General features: G+C 44.1%; 1 pseudogene; it reads right to left on the bottom strand.

Moving 5' to 3' along the window:
* Window positions 1-7,997: 7,997 nt before the first annotated feature.
* Window positions 7,998-9,897, bottom strand: LOC119512827 (annotated as a pseudogene).
* Window positions 9,898-21,987: the final 12,090 nt, after the last annotated feature.

Genomic DNA, 21,987 nt, shown 5'->3' with positions numbered 1-21,987 from the left:
GCGCATCCAACTCTCACTGTAAATGAATCAAGAAGCGTTCTGGCAGCCACGCCAGGGTCTGAGAGCTGGGCTGACTTGAGCTTGTTTACAAGAGATGAGGCCTTGCCTGGTGAGGGGACCGTCTGACATTGCTGATTTCTGAGGACCAGTTAGACAAGCCACGAACACATAACCCCTGCCCTGTGCCATGCTTGCTCCCTGCCGCCCCATCTGGGAAACGACCACACCCCGGTCCTGGAAAGGGTGGCCCCTGGAGCACCTCCCTCCAGCCCCCTGGCCACAGTGACCGTCACCTGACCTAAAGAGCATCAGTCCATAGGCCAGGTGGAGCCAACTGCCTTTTGGATTGGGAGAGGAGAGCCGGGCCAGCTGGCAGTGACAGAGGAGAGGCCAGCACCTGGTGAGCCAAAATCAAGTAAATGGTGCCCTAGAAAGAAGGGCCTAGATCAGGGAACGTCAGTCCCCCCGGGGGTGCCTTGCGTTATGCCCTTTCCAAGGCCCGGCAGTGCCACTTTTCCTAAATCTCCATGAAATTTCTCTGAGGCTCTGCAACTGTGACAGGATACAAAATACTTAATTTTTCTTAAGTGTGCACTGACTCCCTTTAGCCCAGCAAAGACGGTTCCATTTTTGCCAACTCAATGCCATGGAGAACCTCTTTCCTTAAACCAGTTCTTAGACCACGTAGGAAGTGCAGAAATCAGCAGAGGATTACAGCTCAGAAGGCGGGAGGGAGAAAGAAGGGCTGGAGAGAAGGCTAAGTCAATCTACTTAATAGAAGGAAGGAGAAAGAGGGGTGGAAGAGAGAGAGAGATAGAGATAGAGAGAGACATAGAGAGAGAGAAAGAGATAGAGAGAGAGATTTATAGAGATAGATAGAGAGATAGAGAGAGATAGAGATAGAGATAGAAAGATATAGGTACAGATAGAGAGATAGATAGATATATAGAGAGAGATAGAGAGATAGAGAGATACAGCCTGGAGAAGAAGTTTGTTTTTCTTTTCAGTTGTGTGGTACTAGAAGGAGCTGGGTGGCTGACACAAAAGGGAATCCACAAAGTGTTGTTACAGGTTAAGTATTAAAATTTCGTTTATATCCCTGAGAGATGCAAGTAAAGAACGAGATATTGTTTTAATTTCTTTAATGGTTTTCTAGCTGCTTGTCCTTGGCATGTCTTTGAGAAGGAAGCATCAGGGCTTTAATAAGATCAACAACAAATCTCCCCCCCATCCACCCCCACCCTTTTTATTTGAGTTTATTTGAATGCAGATTCTATTTTTGGAGTCGAACCAATGGGAAATACAAGGCAAATGCCATCTCGGGAGCAACTCTTGGCTGCTTTCTTATGTCTTAATTTATTTCTAAAGAAGGACTGTCCCTCTAGACAGGGCCCTTGGCAATGAAATTTACAGTTTATAAAAAGCTTTCATCATTCATTCATCTGAAAAAAAATTGGGTAATAAGCTGGGAATTGAGACTACAGCGGCTATTGCCCTGGTAGACCAGAAGTCCAGCGGGATCACAGGTCTGTACACAGAGCAGGGCACTCCCCCTGACCTGGGGAGGGACACTAAGGTGAGGCTTGAAGGAAGGGTAGGAGATGCACTAGGGAAGTGGTGGGGTGGGAGGGGAAGGTGCTCCAGGCAGGAGAACAGCTTGTGCACAGGTTTGGAGAAAGACTGAGCTTAGGGCTGGTGCATGGATAACTTTGTCCCCATTTGATGCAGGAGGCAACCGAAGCCCCACTTCCCAAGTAGTGAGTTCCGAATGGTGGAGATCTTAGTGGGGAGTATGGCTGGCCCCAAATCTCCTGCTCCCTGGTCTGTTAATGAGCACCCCAAAAGGCTCTGGGACATGAGCATCAGTGAGTTCCAGGACCACCCTCTTTTCTTCCCTCTGTCTCGCCAGGTGCAGGTGGGCTCTGAAGCCAACAGCCAAGGGGAGTGTTGGTGATGTTGAAGAGGGACCTTCCTTGCACCCCCTTTTCTTTATGCTGCCCACTCCGTTTCCCCTCCCCTTGCACCAGGAACCAGAGCTTGTATTTTCCAAATCCGAATTGAACAGCCGCCATGTACACCCCAGGTGCGGTGTGGGTGCAACCCCAGTGTTGCAGCAATCAAAGAGCCTGGCCACAGTGGAGACCCTGGGGAAGGGTTGGGTCTTCCATCTCAATGCAGAATAGGCTCTGAGGAAATGCCCAAAGTGGGTGGCATTTGTCTCCAGTGTCCGGGATGTCCTCTCAACTTTTGTGCCAGGTCCCTTCCATCAGGGCCCTGACCAAAGCTCACCAGCTTATCCCTCTGCCAGGAATGCCCTTTTCCTCAGCCTCTAGCTGGACATTCCCCCAGCAAGGAAATGGGCCTGATTTGTTCATGCTGATCCTCAGTGCCCGGCATGGTGCTGGGGGCAGAGGGTCTCCCTCACCAACTGGCCACCATGCCTTCTTTCCTCCTGGCTTGTGGCTCCCAAACGTTGTTTAGGCTTGGGATGTTGGGAGAGCTGCTTCCGTGCCCCAGCCCTGGGGATGCACTGTGACCAGGCCAAGCCACGCCCCTGGGCCAGGAATTACTTTGGAGTGGGCATTTATTTAGGTTCTGGTCAAGCAGCCCTGAAGGGAAGTCTGCTGGGGGTGGCAGAGGGGTGTGGGTACTTCTGAGAAATGTTTCCTTCCTGGTTAGAGGAGTCAGATGGGGAGAAATGCGTCTTTCTCCCTTTGGACATTCCGTGCAAAAGATACGACGTTGGCACCATCCTGTCCCAGGAAGGGAGAGACAGGACATGTGGCTCAGAGCCCGGAGCTGGTTGAGTGGCTGATTTAACTAGTCCTGAGAACTCCTTGTCTGTTTATACAGTTTCTAGCCAGATACTTTGTTAGGTCAGTCAAGAGTATCTTAACCAAGGGAAGAAGGAAGGAAAGACTGAAAAAGGCATTTCTTTCACTGTTGACACCAGGATGTGCCCAAGGACTCCCGGAAATACTTGGGAGTGGAAGAGACTTTGTAAGGGATAAGATTGTTGGAATAGCTGGTATAGGGGGACACTTGAAATTCAGGTTATGATTCTGGCATTGACTCAGGTTTAAGCCCATGCTGGGATAACCTGAAGAAGTAAGTGTTCCCTTCATTTACTCATTTTTATTCAGTCATTTAATTAAAAATATATGATTGAAATGTGGCAGGCACTACTGCAGGCACTGGGATAAGCAGTGAACAAACTGGACAACCTTTTGCTTTCAGGGGCTTCCCTGCTAGAGGACGCTGAAGCAGGTGTCTCCCTCCTTGAGCTGTGTGCCCCCCGGGCCAGGGATGGTGTCTCATTCATATCTGGGACTATCACAACACCCTCGATGGGGCTTTGTCCACAGTGGATATTACGGATTGAATCACGTCCCCACAAAGGCACGTTCACGTCTCAACCGCTGGCTCTGAGGTTGTGGGCGCATTTGTAAATAGTGTCTTCAATGATCCTATCAAGATGAGGTGAGCCTTAAGCCAATATGACTGACATCCTTACAGCAGAGGAAATTTGGACACAGGAGCAGAAGTGAGGAGGAGATAGAGGAGAAGGAGACAGGTGGCCATGTGACACAGGATTGCCGGCAAGCCACCCCCAGAAGACGACAGTCTTGGGAGAAAGTCGGAGAAAGCATGACCTGATGACACCCTGATTTTGGACCTCAGTAAACTCCTGCTGTTTAAGCCAACTAGTTGGTGGTGTTTGTTCCTGCAGCCCTAGCAAACAAAGACAGTGGACAGTGGGTGCTAAATAATACTTCCCGAATCGAAGTAGTCCTGATGGGTTCACCCCACTCGGGATGTTAGCAGCTTGCCATGGGAATCCCACATGGCCCTTTCATGCTTTATCCAGGAGCCAGCGGTATCTGAGGGCCAAGGATGAGCTAAAAGCAACTTGCAAGTATTCTCAAAGCTATCAAGAAAAAGTTTGACTTTGGGGAAACTTTTTGTTATTTTTGTATTATTAATTAACTAACTAATTTCTGATTACAAAAATCCTTGTATCAAGAGCCTTCATTACAAATGAGAGAATCTGATTCAAAGTAACTTAAACAAGAATGGGAATTTTTGGTTCCTGTAATTGAAAAGTCCAGAAATAGATTCTACTTGCAGGCAAAGCTTGATCCACGGGCTCAAATCATGTCACAAAGATCTGGCTTCTGTCTGTGCCTGTCCTCTGCGTTCTGGGATGGTCCCCCTCCAGCTTCTGGCTTTCTCTTCATGGAAGTGAAATCACTGCAGCTGCACCATTCTGCCAGCTTTTGCCTTTCACTGCGGAATTTAATTCATTGACATTTAAAGTTACTATTCATAATGCAGGACTTTCTTTTCTCTCTCTCTCTTTTTCTTATTAGAGAAGTTGTGGGTTTACATAACAATCACATATAAAATACAGGATTCTCATATACCACCCAATTATTGACACCTTGCATTGGTGTAGTACATTTGCTACAATTGATGAAAGCACATTTTTATAATTGTGCTATTAACCATAGTCCATGGTTTAGCTTTTTCTAGTGCTGTTCCATGGATTAAAAAATATTTGCCATATATACGACATAACATTTCCCCCTTTAACCACATTTGGATATGTAATTCAGTGCTGTCCATTACATTCACAAAATTGTGCTACCACCATCATCATCATCCATTAACAAAACATTTCTTTCATTCCAAATAGGAACTCTTTGCATTTTAAGTCTTAACATCCCATTCCCTATCTCCACTCTGTCCCCTGTGTAGTCTTGATTCTGACTCTATGAATTTGCTTATTCTAATTATTTCATATCAGTGAGATCTTACAATATTTGTCCTTATGTGCCCTTATTTCACTCAACCTGATGTCTTTGAGTTTTATCCATGTTGTTGCATGTTTCAGAACTTCATTCCACTTTACAGCTGAATAATATTCCATTGAATGTACAGACCACAGTTTGATTATCCATTCATTGGTAGATGGATGATGGGTTGCTTCTATCTTTTGGCAATTGTGAATAATGCCACTATGAACACTGGTGTGCAAATATCTGTTTGAGTCCCTGCTTTCAATTCTGGGTATATCCCTAGTAACAGAATTGCCGGGTCAGATGGTAATTTTATAATTAGCTTCCTGAGACACTGCCAAACCATCTTCCACAGCAGCTGCACCATTTTTCAGTCCCACCAGCAATGAATGAGTGTTCCTATTTCTTGGTATCCTCTCCAACATTTGTAACTTTCCATTTTTTTTTAAAGTAGCCATTCTAATGGGTGTGAAATAGTATCTCATTGTGCTTTTGATTTTGCATTTCCCTAATGGCTAATGATTTTGAGCATCTTTTCATGTGCTGTTTTTGGCCATTTGAATATCTTCTTTAGAGAGATGTCCATTCAAGTCTTTTGTCCATTTTAAAAATGGGGTTGTTTGTCTTTTTGTTGATAAGTTAAAAGACTTCTTTATATATTCTGGATATCAAACCTTTATTGGATATATGGTTTCCAAATATTTTCTCCCCTTGTGTAGGTTACCATTTTACTTTCATGATAAGCCCTTTGAGGTGCAAAAGTTTTTAATTTTGATGAGGTTCCATTTCTCTATTTTTTCTTTTGTTGCTTGTGCATTGGGTGTAAAGTCTAAGAAACCATCGCCTAACACAAGGTCCTGAAGGAGCTTCCCTACGTTTTCTTCTAGAAGTTCAATAGCTTTCTGGCTCTTATATTTAGGTCTTTTATCCATTTTGAGTTAATTTTTGTACAAGGTGTGTCTTCTTTTATTTTGATATGTGACTTTTGTAAGACATACCTTTTTATCCCTCAATTCTTCCATTATTTCCTTCTTTCATATTTATTTGATTTTTTTTGTGGTGTCTATTTTGAGTTTCTGCTCATTTCCTTCTGTGTATATTTTTCAGAAATTTTCTTTGTGGTTACCATGGGGCTTAAATTTAACGTCCTAAATATACAGCAATCATGGTTGATTTGATGCCAAATTAGCTTCAATAGCATACCCAAACTAGGTTCTTATACACCTCCGTCCCCTCACCTTTTTGTTGTAGTTTTTACAAATTATATCATTATACATTGTGTGTCCAAAATCATTGACATATCATTAGTTTTTATGCATTTGCATTTCAGAAACTGTAAGAAGTAAAAAATGAAGTTATATACCAAAAATACAATACAATAGTACTGGCACTTATAATTGCCCATGTAGTTACCTTCACCAGAAATCTTTGTTTCTTCACGCCACTTTAAACTACCATTTAGTATCCTTTCCTTTCAATCTGAAGCACTACCTTTAGCATTGCTTTTAGGGCAGGTCTAGTGGTGATGTACTTTGTCACCTTTTGTTTTTCTCTGACTGTTTCAATCTCTCCCTCATCTCTCCCTCATTTTTGAAAAATGGTCTCACTGGATATAAAAGTCTTGATGGGCAATTATTTTCTTTCAGCACTATAAATATTTTTAAAGTCCCACTGCCTTCTTGCCTCCATTGTGTCCGATGAGAAATTGAAACTTAATCTTATGTGGACTCTCTTGTACATGATATATTTTCTCTTGTGGCTTCCAGAACTCTCTCCTGTCCCTGGCATTTGACAGTTTGACTACAATGTGCCTGAACATGGATCTGTCCAAATTTATCCTGTTTGTGGTTCATTGGGTTTCTTGAGTGTGTATATTAATATCTTTCATTAATTTTGGGAATTTTTCTGCCATTATTTCTTTGACTAGTCCTTCTGCCCCTCTCTTTCTTCTCCTTCTGAGACTCCATAATGCATATATTGGTATACTTAATACTGTCCCACAGGTCTCTCAGGCTCTGTTCATTCTTCTTCAGTCTTTTTTCTTTTTGTTCCTCAGCCTAAATACTTTCAATTGTCTCATCATCAAGTTCACTCATTCTTTCTTCTGTCAGCTCCAATATGCTATTGAAACCTTTTGGAGAATATTTTATTTCAGTTTTTGTGGTAATCAACTTCAGTATTTCTGTTTGGTTCCTTTTTATAATTTCTATCTATTTATTGAGATTCTTATTTTGTTCATTTATTATTCTCCTGATTTTTTTCCCTTTAGCTCTTTGGGCATATTGAAGCTCATTTTTTAAAAAGTCTTTGTCTGGTGTATCCAAAGTCTGGTCTTCCTCATTGATGGTTTCTAAAGTTTTATCTTGTTGCTTTGGTTGGGCTGTCATGTCCTATTTCTTTGTTTGTCTTGTAATCTTTTCTTGCATACTATATATTTTAATATTTAAAGTAAGTCTGGGATTTTTTCCCTGAGCTGTCTTAAGTTTCTTAAGTTTCTTAAGTTTGTGCCCAGCTAGTGATATAACAGAGATTTCCTTGAATGCCAAGGTCTAATAAAAACAGATAAACCAGTGCAAAAAACATTTTTCACAGTCTTTGCAAATTGGCTCTGTATTGGCTTGTGCCATTGTGCAGAGTTTAGCCCTCCTACCAAGAAGATCAGCCTGAGGAGAAAGTTCTCCATCTTTTTTGAGCATGCATCTTGTGGCCTTAGGAATTTCCTCATTTACAGGGATCTGAGTGTCTCCTCTACACTTATGGAACAGACTTTCCCCCACTCTTGGTTGTTCTATTGTATGTCTTGTAGCTGGCAATCCCTTGCCCCAGGCCACCTCAATTTGATCACTTCTTACACTGCTTTAGGGTTGACAAGAACTTCTGCCTGCAAGTCAAGCTCTGGGTGGGTGAGCCAGAGATAAGTGTCCTGGTTCAGAACTTCATATTGCCACCTGATTCCAGTGGCTTCCTCTTTGAGCTTCTGTGGGTCCTCTCTTAGCTTCTCCAGGGCTTTACTCTATGAGTTTCCCTTATACTCATATTTTTTTTAAAGGACTCCAGTCAGAGGATTAAGACCCACCCCAAATGGAGTGGGTCACATCTCAATTGAAATAACCTAATCAAAATGTCCCCACCTACAACAGGTCTGCACCCACAGGAATGTATTAAAAGAACATGGTCTTTTCTGGGTGCATAACAGCTTCAAACTAACACAGACTGGTTTGCTCTATTTTCTACCTTGCTCCCAGCAATGAGATCACTTTCTATCAGGTTGACTCTCTGGGTAAGATTGCTGACTGCCTCATCCATCCCTTTGAGTTTACGATCATTCCGTCTCTGGCATCCCCCTAGAACACTGTTTATCTCCTCTAAAGAGTCGTGAAGGTACAGAATATCCTGTTTCATATCCTCACTGTGGGTTTCATTGTCAAGTCCTGATTTAACTGGAGGTGACAGAGTGATGTGGTTGCTTCCACTGGTCTCCTTCAAGAGTTGCTGATTCATGTCACTCTGCAGTATTTCCATGGTTTTCTTGTGTTTGTCCATGGTTTTCTGTATTGCCTCCACAGCAAGATGGCCTCTGTTTAAAGCTGCACTCCTCTGACGTCCCTCTGTAGTGTCAGGCAGGCTAATTATGTCTTGAAGCTGACTTAACATTGGCTTTGAGGTGGTTTACCACAGAAGTTAAGAGGGTTATCTACTTATCCATTTCTGTGATATTCATCCAGACTTTGTTCAAGCCCATCTCTCTAGACTCAGACTTCTCAAGTTGTTTTTGTTTGCCGAGTAGTTCCTTATTAAGTTTGGGAATTTTTTGGAATGAGCTTCTTTGATTAGATTCCATTGCTCTAAAACTTTTCCTTGAGAGCACCCGGATCCTCCTTGAGAGCAATTTGCATCCACTCTAAGCCAACACAGGCAGCAAGGATGACAAAAGCACAGAGGGAATAACAGGTTTTGCAGCATTGTAAATAGTGTCACCTGATGAAGTGAAAATGATTTTCAACTACACCAAACTGCTCATCCTTCTCTGAGCTGGACTCTGAGTCTGAGTCAGGGGGCACAGTGTGAAGCAAGTGATGACCCAAGCCTTTCGTGGGCTTCCTGCTCCTGCTGTCTGCAGCCAGGCTGATCAAGGCATTGAGTTCTCTGCACTTTTTCTCCTTCTCATGTAGGGTGAGTGGAGCACCCACTCCTGAGCTGCCAGGTTTGTACCTGACACCCAGTTCTCTCGTTGCCTTGGAGTTGCCTTCCAGGGTGGGGAATCCTGGGCCAGAGAACTCCAGTTACTCCCACTCAGGGGTGGAACTGACTATATCAGCGACCCCCTGAGAGCCAGAGATTGGAGCCCAGTGGAAATGAGAATTCAGATGGGTGGGGCAAATCACATAAAGGGAGCCAGGGAGTTGGTGACCCAAATGGATTAGACCCTGGGCATGGAGCATCACTTAGTTAAGAAGTTGGAAAAGGGGCAACCTTTTATCTCCCAAAGGAGCAAAAAAATGTCAAGTCAAGAATGGGAGATTCTCAGCCCTGATAAGTAGGTAATATTTCTAAGCATGTTCTAGGAGCTGGAGGAGGACACACAGATAGGTGTTTTGGATATCTGGGGCTGGGTTTCCAGTGGACAAGGAAAAGAAAGTGGTTCCTGAATGGAGGGAGGTGGAGAAGAGCAGAGCGAGACAGTGGGACCGAGTTAGTCCTTCCTGGCAGGGGAAGTGGCAGCAGGAGGGAGTCCCCCACCACTGCAACCCAACCCAGCCCCGGGTGCTGAGAAAATACCTGGGCTTGGAAGCTCAGGTCTGAGACAATCACTGTCCTCTAGCCCCCGGCCTTGAGTTTGAAGGGAGCCTGAGAAGGGAGAAAATCTAGAACCAGGTTTGGGGGGCTGCTGTCTGGGTCTGTGGGTCACAGTGGTGAGAGGTGACTGCCACTCAGCCCACCTGTAGAGCTCCCACCCAGAGTTTGAAGTGTTCTGGCTCTGGGTGACTTTTGATCACGCATATGACTGGCCCCACACCTGCCCCTGCTCCGGCTCCGGCTGTGGCTGTTCCCAAAGTGCTGGTGGAGGTGGTGGCCACGGGCTCCAGACCTGGGCCATCGCTCCAGCACCAGCTCCTCCTACTGTTTCTAAGTTGCATTTTCTTGATTGGACTGTAGCCCAGTTACTACAGTCCTTTAACTGTTTACTGGAGCTCTGAGGAAGATGTGCTACCAGTTTTTGCTAGTTGTTCAAGGATTCTGTGGGGGAACAGAACTCTGGAGCCCCTTTTGCTGCCATCTTGGTCGACCCTTTAATCCTCAGGTAAATTTTGCTGTATCCTCTTCCAGGCTTTTTCCTGTGCACATTTCATCATATATGTTACACGTATTTACATTTATTTGTGTGGTCAGCAGAATGGCTGTGAATATGATGAAATATTGTTCCCATGATTAGGTTCTGTTTTGTGGCAGTTGATGTTAACATAAGATTAACTGGTTGGACCTAATCTAATCACACAAGCTCTTAAAAACAGAGAAATTTCCCCAACTGGTCGCGTAACCAAGAAATTAAGATTTGGGGGATGATTATGATTACTGAATCGTCATATAGAGATTCCTTTTTACTTTCTGGCATATTAGAGTAGACAGAGGGAAATACCTGAAATCTCTGAACTGTAATTCAGCTTCCTTGATCTCTGATAATGATTGTTTAATGATATAGCCCTTAACTTGTGATTGCAAAAACCTTGTGACTGACCCCCACTTGTACCACCTTATCCTGTTTTTCAACTTAAGTCTTTGATCACTAAAGACAGCCCCTAATGTTTATTATTGAAGGGCCTTGAGTCAGCCCAGAACTAACCCACCCCAATTCCAAGGCTATCTTGATAGATGAAGCTGGATCTAACCAAATTGGGCTGCCTGACATGCACAGTAGCTTAAACTTTAACTTACAAATGACCTATACCTCATTATAATACTAAATATCACACCCACCATCATATTAAGGCTGTATTTTCTTACATACCTTCTGTGACTGAGCATGTAATCAATCTGTGCATGCTCAATAATTAGATCACCTCTAATTACATCATTTGGGGCTGTTGTGCTCATTATCCTAAAACCTGCCCATTTTTAGATACTATAAAACCATCAGAGTTGCTGCAGTTTGGGGAGACAGATTTTTAGACAGATAGGCCATCTGATCTCCTGCTTAGCACTTAGTAATAAACTCTTTCTCTCTTTGAAACCCCAGCATCTCAGGAATTGGTCATTTGAGTGCTTCAGACAGAGAATCCACCACTTTTGATCGGTGGCAGTAGCAGAAGGACAAGTCAGAGAGATTCGAAGCATGAGGCTTAGATGTATCATTGTTGGCTTTGAAGATAGAGGGGCTAGAAGCCAAAGAAACATGAGCAGTCTCTAGAAGCTAAGAACAACCCTACCCTCCCACGCCTGGCCAACAGCCAGTAAGAAAACAGAAACCTCAGTCCTACCATCACATGGGACTAAATTCCACCAATGACCTGCACAACCCTGCAAGCAGATTCTTCTCAGGGCCCCCAGCCACGTCCTGATTTTGGCCTGTGGGACCTGGAGTGGAGACACCAGCCAAGCCCTCCCAGACTTTTCACCTACGAAACTGTGTGGTGTTCCAGTTTGCTAATGCTGCCATTATGCAAAATACCAGAAATGGATTGGCTTTTAAAAAGGGGATTTATTAAGCTACAAATTTCTACAGCCATAATACTGTCCAAGCTCAGGCATCAACAATAGGGTACCTTCACAGGAGAAAGGCCATTGAAGTCCAGAAAACCTCTGTTAGCTGGGAAGGCACGTGGCTGGCATCTGCTTGCTCCCAGGTTGCATTTCAAAATGGCGTTCTCCAAAATGTCAGCATCAGCTTTCAATGACCGTCTTCAGAATGTCTCTCTAAGCTGCAGCAGCACTGAATTCCTTCTGTCTGAGCTGTCACAGGGCTCAGTAAACTAATCAAGACCCATGCTGAATGGGCGGGGCCACACCTCCATGGAAATAATCTAATCAAAGGTATTACCCACAGTTGAGTGGGTCACATCTCCATGGAAACAACTTAATCCAAAGATTTCAACCTAATCAACACTAATACATCTGCCCCCACAACACTGCATTAAAGAACATGGCATTTTGGGGGACATAATTCATCCAAACCGGAACATGCAGCAGTAAAAGGCATTGTTTTAAGCCCTTCGGATTTTGGTGATTTGTTATGCAGCTATAGAACACTACTACAACATACTACCATTCCTTTACTAAAAAGGCATTATTCTGCACCTTACTTGTTTTCCTCATTTAATTTATCTTAAGCTTCTTTCCAAGTCAGGACATGCAGTTCTAACTCTTTTTTATGCCTGCATAATATTTTATTTTATAAACTATACCATCCTTTACTTAACCATTTCCTTCTTGAAGGATTTTTTTCAGGTGCTTTATATTAGGGACAATGCCTCAAAGACTGACCTTCTGGGGGTATTTTTAGGTAGGCTAGATTCCAAGAATTACAAAAAGATCAGCATATTTAAATGTCAACGAATGCAGTCAAATAGTTCTCCAAAGCCATCCTTGGGACTTCTGCTCCCATGAGCCGTGTGTGTGTGTGTGTGTGTGTGTGTGTGTGTGTGTGTGTGTCTGTGTGTGATACAAGAGGCTGCAGCCCTGCTCTCCACAGCTGGCTGCCTTGTTGAGAAAACATAACAAACCCACCCCTTTAGCCCCCAGGAGGCTCTGTCTCCAGGAAATTATGACCATGAAACCCCAAAGCTTAGAAACTGAGGACCACAGCTGTTTGTCTCCTTCCCACAGTGAGTGTCAGTGGCTCTGCTCATCGCAACCACACAGGGCCTGACACACAGCCAACACCTACAATGTTGTTAAATCCTCCCAGCCCAGAAGTGACACACTTCACTTCTGCTCACAGCACATCATCTGGAACCCCCACAGAGCACCCCCTCTCCCACCCACCCCCGCCACCACCCATGGCATCCAGGAAGTGTGATTCCGCCACAGACCCAAGAGCTGGAGACCTGCAGGCAGGTGCAAACTCTCTGGGAACCCCACACCCCTTCCACTTCCCCTTTCCAGCTGCAACCCTCCTTGTCGGCAGCTTCCACCTGCAGAGCGGCCCGGCCTCTCCCCAGGGACTCAGCTCCCCCACACCCAGGTCTTCCTGCCCCTACAAGTGCTGCAGAAACAGGGGCTTGTTCATTGCAGGCAGAGAAAAAGCCTCCTGCTATTTCTGTGCTTTTGAGCATTGTAACTGTTTATTCGTATATTTTGCACTTACCTGTGTGACTCCTGTCTGCTCTCCCACTAGAATGCAAGCTCCATGAGGGCAGATACGTGATCATTTTTTGTCACCTTCATATCCCTGGTGCCCGGTGGAGCACCTGGCGCTGTGGGGACAGTCAATAAGTATTTGCTGAATGAATGAACGTGGTCCCAGAGCATTGTTGTTGGCTGGGGTGGATGGTCAGGAAGCTTCCCTGAGTGACTTCTGGGGGGAAGAAGGAACCAGCTTGGAGTTGAGCCTGCAGCCGAGCCCCCAGCCTGTGGGGCTGGGCAGGATGCAGGGCAATTCTGCCCCAAGCCCAGTGCCCATGTCCCAGGTGCAGGAAGTCTGGGGGTGGACCCCGAAGGAGATGCTTTGGCCATGAGCTCTGGGAGACATTGGTTTGTGCAGCTTTCATTACATGACAAACTGTGAAACCAAAGGGGCATGAGGCCATCTCATTTCAGGATAGAGCCCTGAGTGCCCTGGGGCTGCTGGGGTGCCAGGGGACACTGCATAGCTTTGCACAGCTGCTGGAGATGGCCCTGCTGGCAGTGCGGGAGGAGCAGAGTCCTGGGAAAGGCTGGTGCCTGCCCAACTCTTGGCAGCCGGAGCGGCCACGCTGCCACCGGCCTGACTTGTTGGTGAACAAACTGCAGATGTAGCTGGAGGGCAATTTGTGAGGGGCATGACATCCGCTAATGGCCCATAGGGCAAGAGAAGACCGCACTGGTAAATGTCAGTACCCCGAATTTACTCACAGGTCTGTGTGCCTGGGGAAACTTGGGTTAATAGCAAAAGAGAGAAAAAAACAAAACTAAACTAAGTTCAGAAAAAAGACTGGCAGCAAGTAAACCAACGTGATGACAAGGGCCGTTCCATGGTGGAAATATATAGTCAATACCAATTGTCTCTATATTTTAAGAAAAAAAGGTTATGAAAAATGTATTAAACTAAAGAAAGGAAATTTCCCTCCATTCTCAAATACGCTAGCAACCAAGATGCTATTAGAAAGAATCAAGGCCAATGTAGATTTTGTCCTATTCTGTTTGAGACAGAGGCCAAGGTCCATGTGGGGCGGCTGGGGAAGCCGGAAGGTTTGAGTCATTCAGGGATGGAGGATGCTGGCTGTGAGGGTGGGGAAGCCAAGGGGAGGGCCCAGAGGGGGGAGGGCTCAGAGGAGGGAGGGCTCACAGGAGGGGTAGGGCCTAGAGGACGGAGGGCTCACAGGGGGCTTTATGGCCATTTTGAAGACCTCTGGATCCAAGGTCTTATCAACTCTAGAAGGCAGACATGGAAGTTGTGACTTTTGAGCTTCCCAAAGGAGGGGACCTATGCAAGAATTGTGCTGGGGTGGGAGAGCTATGAGAGAGAGCGGAAAATGTTCATGATAGAGGGTGATGTAAAGGAATTAGCTTCTGAGGACAGGCCTGGGTAGAGGCTGGGCTGCTCTTGCTGAGAACTTGAGAAGCTGTCATGGGCAGCTCAGACAAGGTTGCTAACACCCCTGGAAACTCTTCACCTCTTCTCTGCGTCACACTTGGAAGTGTGACTCAAATGGTGGTGGCCATGCGGCCAGGAGTCTGTCATCAGCTGCGATCAGCAACACTAGGAGAGATTCGAGAGGCCCCATGATCAGATCTGTCTGTGGTTGGTGCATTCAGGACCTTCTGTCCCAGGCACAAAGCAGGGTGTGCTCCCATATCTCAACCACCAATCAAGTGCCCAGGGGCAGACAGCACCCAGGCACCAGAATAGGCCCTGGAGTCAGCTGATGCGTGAATTGCCTCTGTAACATCTAGTTTAGAGGGTGTTCAGGTGGGTGCATCCAGGATGAGGAGGGGTTTAAAGGAAGCTAGGCCATATGGAAGCCCTTCCAATCATCCATCCATCTTTCATCCATCATCCAGGCTTCCTCCCTTTGTTTCTTCCTTCCAGACTAACTTTATCCCTCCATCCAACCATCCATCCATCTGTCCATCAGTCCATCCATCCATCCATCTGTCTGTCCATCTGTCCATCTGTCAGTCGATTCATCCATCCATCCATCTATCCATCCATTCATCCATCCATCCATCCATCCCTCTGTCCATCAGTCCATCCATCCATCCATCCATCCATCCATCCATCCATCCATCCGTCTGTCCATCCATCTGGCCATCCATCCATCCATCCATACATGTATCCATCTGTCCATCTGTTTGTCTGTTCATCCATCCATCCACCCAACCATCCATCCATCTTGGCACAGAAAACTTTTGGAGATGAGGGACACATTCTTACCTTGACTGCTGTGATGGTTTCATGGATGTTTATATGTGTTGAAACTAATAAAATTGCACACTTTAAATGTGTGCAGGTGAGTGTCCTTTAGTTATATCTCCATAAAGTTGGGAAAAAATGTAATTAGTAGTAGCACCAAACTGATAACAAACCAAATCTCCATCTGCAGGCGAATGGATACAGTCTGGACCAACCATTCCAAGGGGTCCTGCTCAGCAATGGAAAGGACTCTGCTCCACCTACACACAACATGGGTGATGCCCACACTCATTAATGCCAATCAAAGAAGCCCACCCAGAAGAAGCCCTCCTCCGTGATTCTGTTTATATACAATTCAAAAACAGAGACAACGTAAGAGTATGTGCTTGGGTGGTAAATCGATAAAGGAAAACAAGGATGTGCTTATCACTGAGGTCAGGGTAGTGTTACCTTTCAGGAGGAGACAGATCACCTTCTGGGAGGAGGATATGGGGGGCTTCTGGGATGCCAGCAGTGTTCTTGATGTTCGCTTCATAATAAACCACTGAGCTCTGCATTTTGCTTTGTGCACGCTTTGGAATATGTTTTACAATTAATAATTTAAAAGAGAGCAATGTAGATATATGTGTGTGTGTGTGTGTGTGTGTGTGTGTGTCTACATGGAAAGACATAATAAACAAAGTTTTAACAGCAGTTTCCTCTCAGGAGGGGAACTGTGAAATAGTGGGAATGTGAAGGCTTATATACTTTTCCTTATGCTGTTTGGTGCCATTTGAATTGTTAATCATAAAGGCATGGATGATAAAGAAAGGAAGGAGCTCTCCGACTGCAGGTGCTGAACCAGGGATTTGGAATCCAAGCAGAAGAAAGAGGAAGCAGGATGGTTTGTTGTAAGTGTGGGGTAGTGGTGGGGGTGGGTGTTGGTGCAGGAGAGACAGGGAAGCAAGCAAGCTCAGAGAGATTTGAAAAACTGCTACTGCTTGTTTTAAAAATGGAGGGGTCCCCGAGCCAGGGATTGCAGCCTCTAGCAACTGAGAATAACCCTTAGATGACAGCCAGTGAGGAAAAGGGAACCTCAGAGGGACAACTGCACGGGACTGAATTCTGCCGACAACCAGAATGAGCTCAGAAACAGATCCTTTCCGTAATCTCCAGATAAGAGTCCATCCTGCTACCATCTTGACTTGTGAGACCCAGAGCAGAGAAACTAGTTGATCCCACTTAGACATCTAGCCCACAGGCTGTGAGCTAATAAATATGTGTTGTTTTAAGTCACTGATTTTGTGGTAATTTGTTACGGTTAACAGTAGAACTGATACGGCCTGGCATGGACCAAAACGGGCAATGAAGTGACTTCTTACCTTTCATATAGGGAGTCCTCATAGATGATATCCTATGGGGATATCCCAGGGGCTTCTGGGAGCAAAATGCAGAGGAATTTGTAAAGGACGATAACCAAGAGGTGGGGTTATTGGCCCGATGGGCTCCAGTTGGATGTGTGGAATGGTGGGGAAGGTTGGCGTGTTGGCCTCATAAGAGAACTTAAGTCACCTCTGAACCCTGGTGTTTTTTTGAGAGGTGTAGCCAAACCTCACTGACGGTTAAAGCCATCAGGCTAATAGCAAGAACAAAACATATGCACATGCACGTGCGCACGTCTGTGTGACACACTCCTAGATTTGGGGGATAGTGTGCGGACAGAGACCTGCACCGCTGGCAGAGTAAATTAGAACCACACAGTCCTTCTTTTTCATGGAGTACAGGGGTTATGGAATCTGCCTCACTAGGGTTCAGTGAAGGAAACGGGAAAATCTCAGGTATTTCAAGAGGAAGAGGTTTAAAACGGGGAGTGAGGTGCCTAAAAACTGAAGTTCCTGGTTCTGGGTGGACCTCAAGGAATTCTCCTGGAGCAATTAAGAACTTACCCATAATCCTTGTCTCCGAGGCTTCCCCTGAAGCTCCTGGTTCAAGAACACATACTTGCAGCTGACCTCTGGGATCGAAAGCCAGAATTTAAGGAGCCTCTTGAGATCAGAAATGCTGCTGCAGGAAAACCTCCCACAATTCCACAGCCTTTTTCTTCAGCAGAAACCGTCAGAAGGAGGTGGTAAGACGGCATGGGTGTTTGCCTCTCGAATCCCATGTGGGTGCATTTAATTGTAGAATCCGATTTTACACCCAGAACCCAAGTTGCAAGGAATTCTGGTAAGTGCAAGATGAATTTTCCAACTCACCAAATCTATAAATCAATTTGGGGGGTATCTGGTATGAGTTTTCCCCATACATGAACATGGTGTACTTTTCCATTTCTTTAGGTCTTTAATTCCTCTTGGCAATGTTTTGTAGCTTTCAGTGTAGAGGTCTTGCACATTTTTTTATTATATTTATCCCTGAGTATTTCATATTTTTTGGTGCTATTATAAATGGAACTGTTTTTAAATTTTACTTTACAATTGTTTACTGCTAATATTTAGAAATACAATGGGTTTTTGTATATTGATCTTTTGTTCTTTGTCCTTTGTAAATCCATTTATTAATCTTACCTACTAAACTTATTATTTATTATTAATAGTAATTAATCTATTATTTTAATAGGTTCTTCAGGATTTTTGCCTCAGCAGTTCTACTTCTATTGTTCTTTTCTAAGGAAATAATTTTAAATATTTGAATGATATACATGAAAGTATCACAATGTTAAACAACAAATTTTCTAAACACTTAGTAATAGTTCAATGGCTCATTGATATAATGAAAAATTGTGAATTAAAAATGATGGTTAATAGTGAAGTAATTACAGACAATAATTATGGATTATAAAAATCTCAAATATTTGAGATTTGCTGCAAAATAATTTAAGTTGGTGGTGGTAGTGTGGGAGAGGGTATAGATAAAACAAGATTGACCATGATTGATAAAACACGCTTTCATGGGAGTTCATTATACTATTTTCTCTACTTTTGAATATGTTTGAAAATTTTTTATAATAAAGAAAAAGAAAAGATGGCTAGGAAAGCCATGTCTTTATTTTTCTGTGATGTATTTTGAGTAAATTTTTATGGAAATATCAATGAAAATAAATAATGTTCATACACTTTAATCTAGCAAACATCTTTGGGAATATGCCTTATGCATATATTAGCATATATATAATAGCATATATAATATGCTAACATTAGTCAGTGTCCTCTAGGGAAACAAAACTGAAAGGAGATATGTTAATATTATAAGAATTGGCTCATGTGACTATGGGGATGGGCAAGTACGAATTCTGTAGGGCAGACCGTGAGCTGGGAATTCTGCTGAGGGTTTTTGATGAATTCCCTAGGAGAAGCTGTCTGGCTGAAGTAGAGATGGAAATTCTTCCTTCTGGCTGCTGAAATCATCACTTCTCCTTATAAGGCCCTCAAGTGATTGGATGAGAGGTCTCTCTTTGCTGAAGGTAGCCTCCGCAGTTGATTGTAGATGCAATCAGCTATAGATGCAATCCATTTGTTGAAGATTTAAGTCCACAAAATATCCCCATGATAACAATCAGGCCAGTGCTTGCTTGACCAGACAACTGGACACCATCACCTGGCCAAGTTGACATATGAACTTAACCATCACAATTGACATAATATCTTCATTCTTAAAAGAGACTAAGGCTTAGATAAATTAAGCAACTTGCTAGAGGTCACAGAATAAGTAGCTAGTTCTATCTGCAGGTATAGATTCTATCTGTATGTAATTCTGTTGTAGAAATATATAATAATTTGTATAATCTCTTTTTTATTGAGGTATAATTTCACATACCATAATATTCATCCCTTTGAAGTGTACAATTCAGTGGATTTTAGTATAGTCACATAGTTTTATAACCATCACCACTATCTGATTCCAGAACATTTTTATCACCCCCAAAAGAAACCCCATTAGCAGTCACTCCCCATTATCTCCCAACTCTGGCCCCTGGCAACCACTAATCTAATTTTTGTCTCTATGAATTTGCCTAATTTGGACATTTCATATAAATGCAATCATACAATATGTGGGCTTTTTTCTCTGGCATAATGTTTTCAAGGTTCATCATATGCATCATGAATTAGAACTTCATTCCTTCTTATGGCTGAATAATATTCCTTTGTGTGTTTCCTGTTTTTTAAAGTACCGCTGATGAAAATTGGTTTAAACAACAGAAATCGATTATCTCACAGTTCTGGAGGCCAGAAATCCCAAATCCAGGTGTGGGCAGGCTGTGCTGCCTCTGAAGTCTGTAGGCTCTGGCGGTGGCTTGCCCGCCATCCAAGTTGCCTGCTGGCTTGTGGTATAACTCACAGCGCCGACTCGCTCTCTCTGTCTCCTACTGATGTGGTCAGATTCCCTCTCCTTATAAGGACATCAGTCATATTCAATTAGGACCCACCCTAATCCACTTTGACCTCATCTTAAAAAATCCTATTTCCAAATAGAATCACCTTCACTGGGCAGGGATTAGGACTTGAACATATCTTTTGGGGGACATGATTCAATCCATAACAGTAGTTACCTATCATATTTGCTTATCCATTCATGTTTAATCTCCCTTTAATAGGCATTTATGTTGGTTCAGTGTTGTGCAATCACAAACATCCTTTACTTATATCCCATTGCACATGTGTAATCTTAGAAATGGAATTTCTGGATCAAAGGGTCTTTATCAAACTTACTGACAACAGACAAAAACAAAATAAAAAACCCCTGAATTTTAGTATTTGCCAATTTCCACGGTGTAAATATTCCTCCTACCATGGCCAATTTTAAGTGACCAATGTGACGTCACTGAGTGTGGTATTAGGAAGAGATACTAACCACAAGCTCTTGCAAACTGGTACAAGCCATCAGCTTACCCTCTCACCAGCAGTGTATGTGAATGCCTGTTTGCTCAAGGTGCCACCATCCCAGTGCATTGTCAAACTTCCATCTTTGCTAACCTGATGGATAAAATACAACATCTTAGGGTAATTTTAATTTATACTTTTCTTATTATGAGTGAGGTTGAGCATCTTTTCCTTAAGTTTATGGATCACTTGTTTATTTTTCTGTAAGTGCTTAGTATCTTTTATCCTTTGCCCATTTTTTAACTGATTTGTTTTTTTCCTTATTTATTTCCAAGGACTCTTTATATATTAATGAAATTAGTCTTTTTTTAATGAAGTGCAAATATTTTTCTAAGTTTTTCTTTTATCTTTAATTATGTTGGCTTTTATCCTACAGAGCATTTTTTAAAGGTAATTGAATTTATCATTCTATTTTTTTAGTGGCATTGATTTCAAAGTCACATTTAGGAAGAACTTTCCCACTGTAAGATAATTTTTTAAAGTTCCTATGCTTTGTTCTAGTATGTTTTGTTTCAGTTTCATATGTAAAATACTCTATCCATCTGGGATTTGATTGAAAAATCAATTAACAGTATTTGCGAATTTCCACAGTGTAAATATTCCTCCTTCCATGGCCAATTTTAAGTAACCAATGCGACATCGCCGAAGCATGGACCCCACATAACTTTTTTAACCAAATGGCTTCCTATTTGCCCCGTGTGATTTGGGACCAACTCGTCCCTTCCCTGGTGATTTGACATTCTCAGCAGCTTTTAAAAGGCAGCTTGTTCTTGCATCGAGCCATTGAGATTTCAGAAGTACCAGGGCCCTTTCTCAGAGTCCTCTTACTGTGAGACCATTGAGATATTCACTGGCATTTGTGTTGCACAGCTAGATGCATCTCTTCCCACCTCAGAGATGACTTTCCTACGGGCCTGCGATCCTCGAAGCCAGAGGCCTTCTCCCCATCTATGCCGGAATGTGCTTTGCTGGTGTCCACCTCTGCGTGTGTTGGGAAGCCTCTGTAATTCTCTCTTTGCCGTGTTTCTGTGGCAGGCAGTGCCCCTTTGATGGTGCCCCTTTCCTCAGACACATGGTTGACTTCAGTCCTGGTGCAGTCAGGGCTTGCTGGCCTGAGGCCAGTTCTGCCTCTAGCAGGTGGTTGCATTTTCCTTCCCACACAACGTGGGTGGGTGTCAAGAGTTGGACTCTCAGCGGTCAACTGCACATCCCATTTCCTGGCGGGTTACTTTCTTGGATCCCCCCTGCATCCTTTGTAGTCAGCCTCGTAGCACCCACGTACAGGCAGGGACTCTCTCCAGGCCTCACAGCGAGGAGGCCGCGGAGGCAGGATGTGGGCCCTGGCCTCAGCCCCTTGGCCTAGTGCTCCTTCCTCTCTATGTGGTGGGGGTCACTGGGGGGTGAGTCAGGGCTTCTCAGGCCCCCTCTGTCCCCACTCCTAGGTCACATTCAGGGGGACTGAGTCCCCCTCGCCCTGCTGCTGGCCCTTTACACCCAGGAGCTCTTGGGCAGCCTGGCTTGACCGTCGATGGGGCGAGTTCATGGGATGCACGCAGGCCCGGGTGGGTGTGCTGGTTTAATGTATTACGTCCCCCAAACGCCATTATCTCTGATGTAACCTTGTGTGGGCAGACCTATCAGTGTTGATTAGATTGTAATTCTTTGAGTGTTTCCATGGAGATGCGACCCACCCAACTGTGGGTGATGACTCTGATTGGATAGTTTCCATGGAGGTGTGGCCCCGCCCATTCAACAAGGGCCTTGATGAGTTTACTGGAGCACT

Source organism: Choloepus didactylus, chromosome 17 (genome assembly GCF_015220235.1).
Source record: "Choloepus didactylus isolate mChoDid1 chromosome 17, mChoDid1.pri, whole genome shotgun sequence".
NCBI classification, from domain to species: domain Eukaryota; kingdom Metazoa; phylum Chordata; class Mammalia; order Pilosa; family Megalonychidae; genus Choloepus; species Choloepus didactylus.
This window is presented reverse-complemented; position numbering and strand designations above follow the sequence as displayed.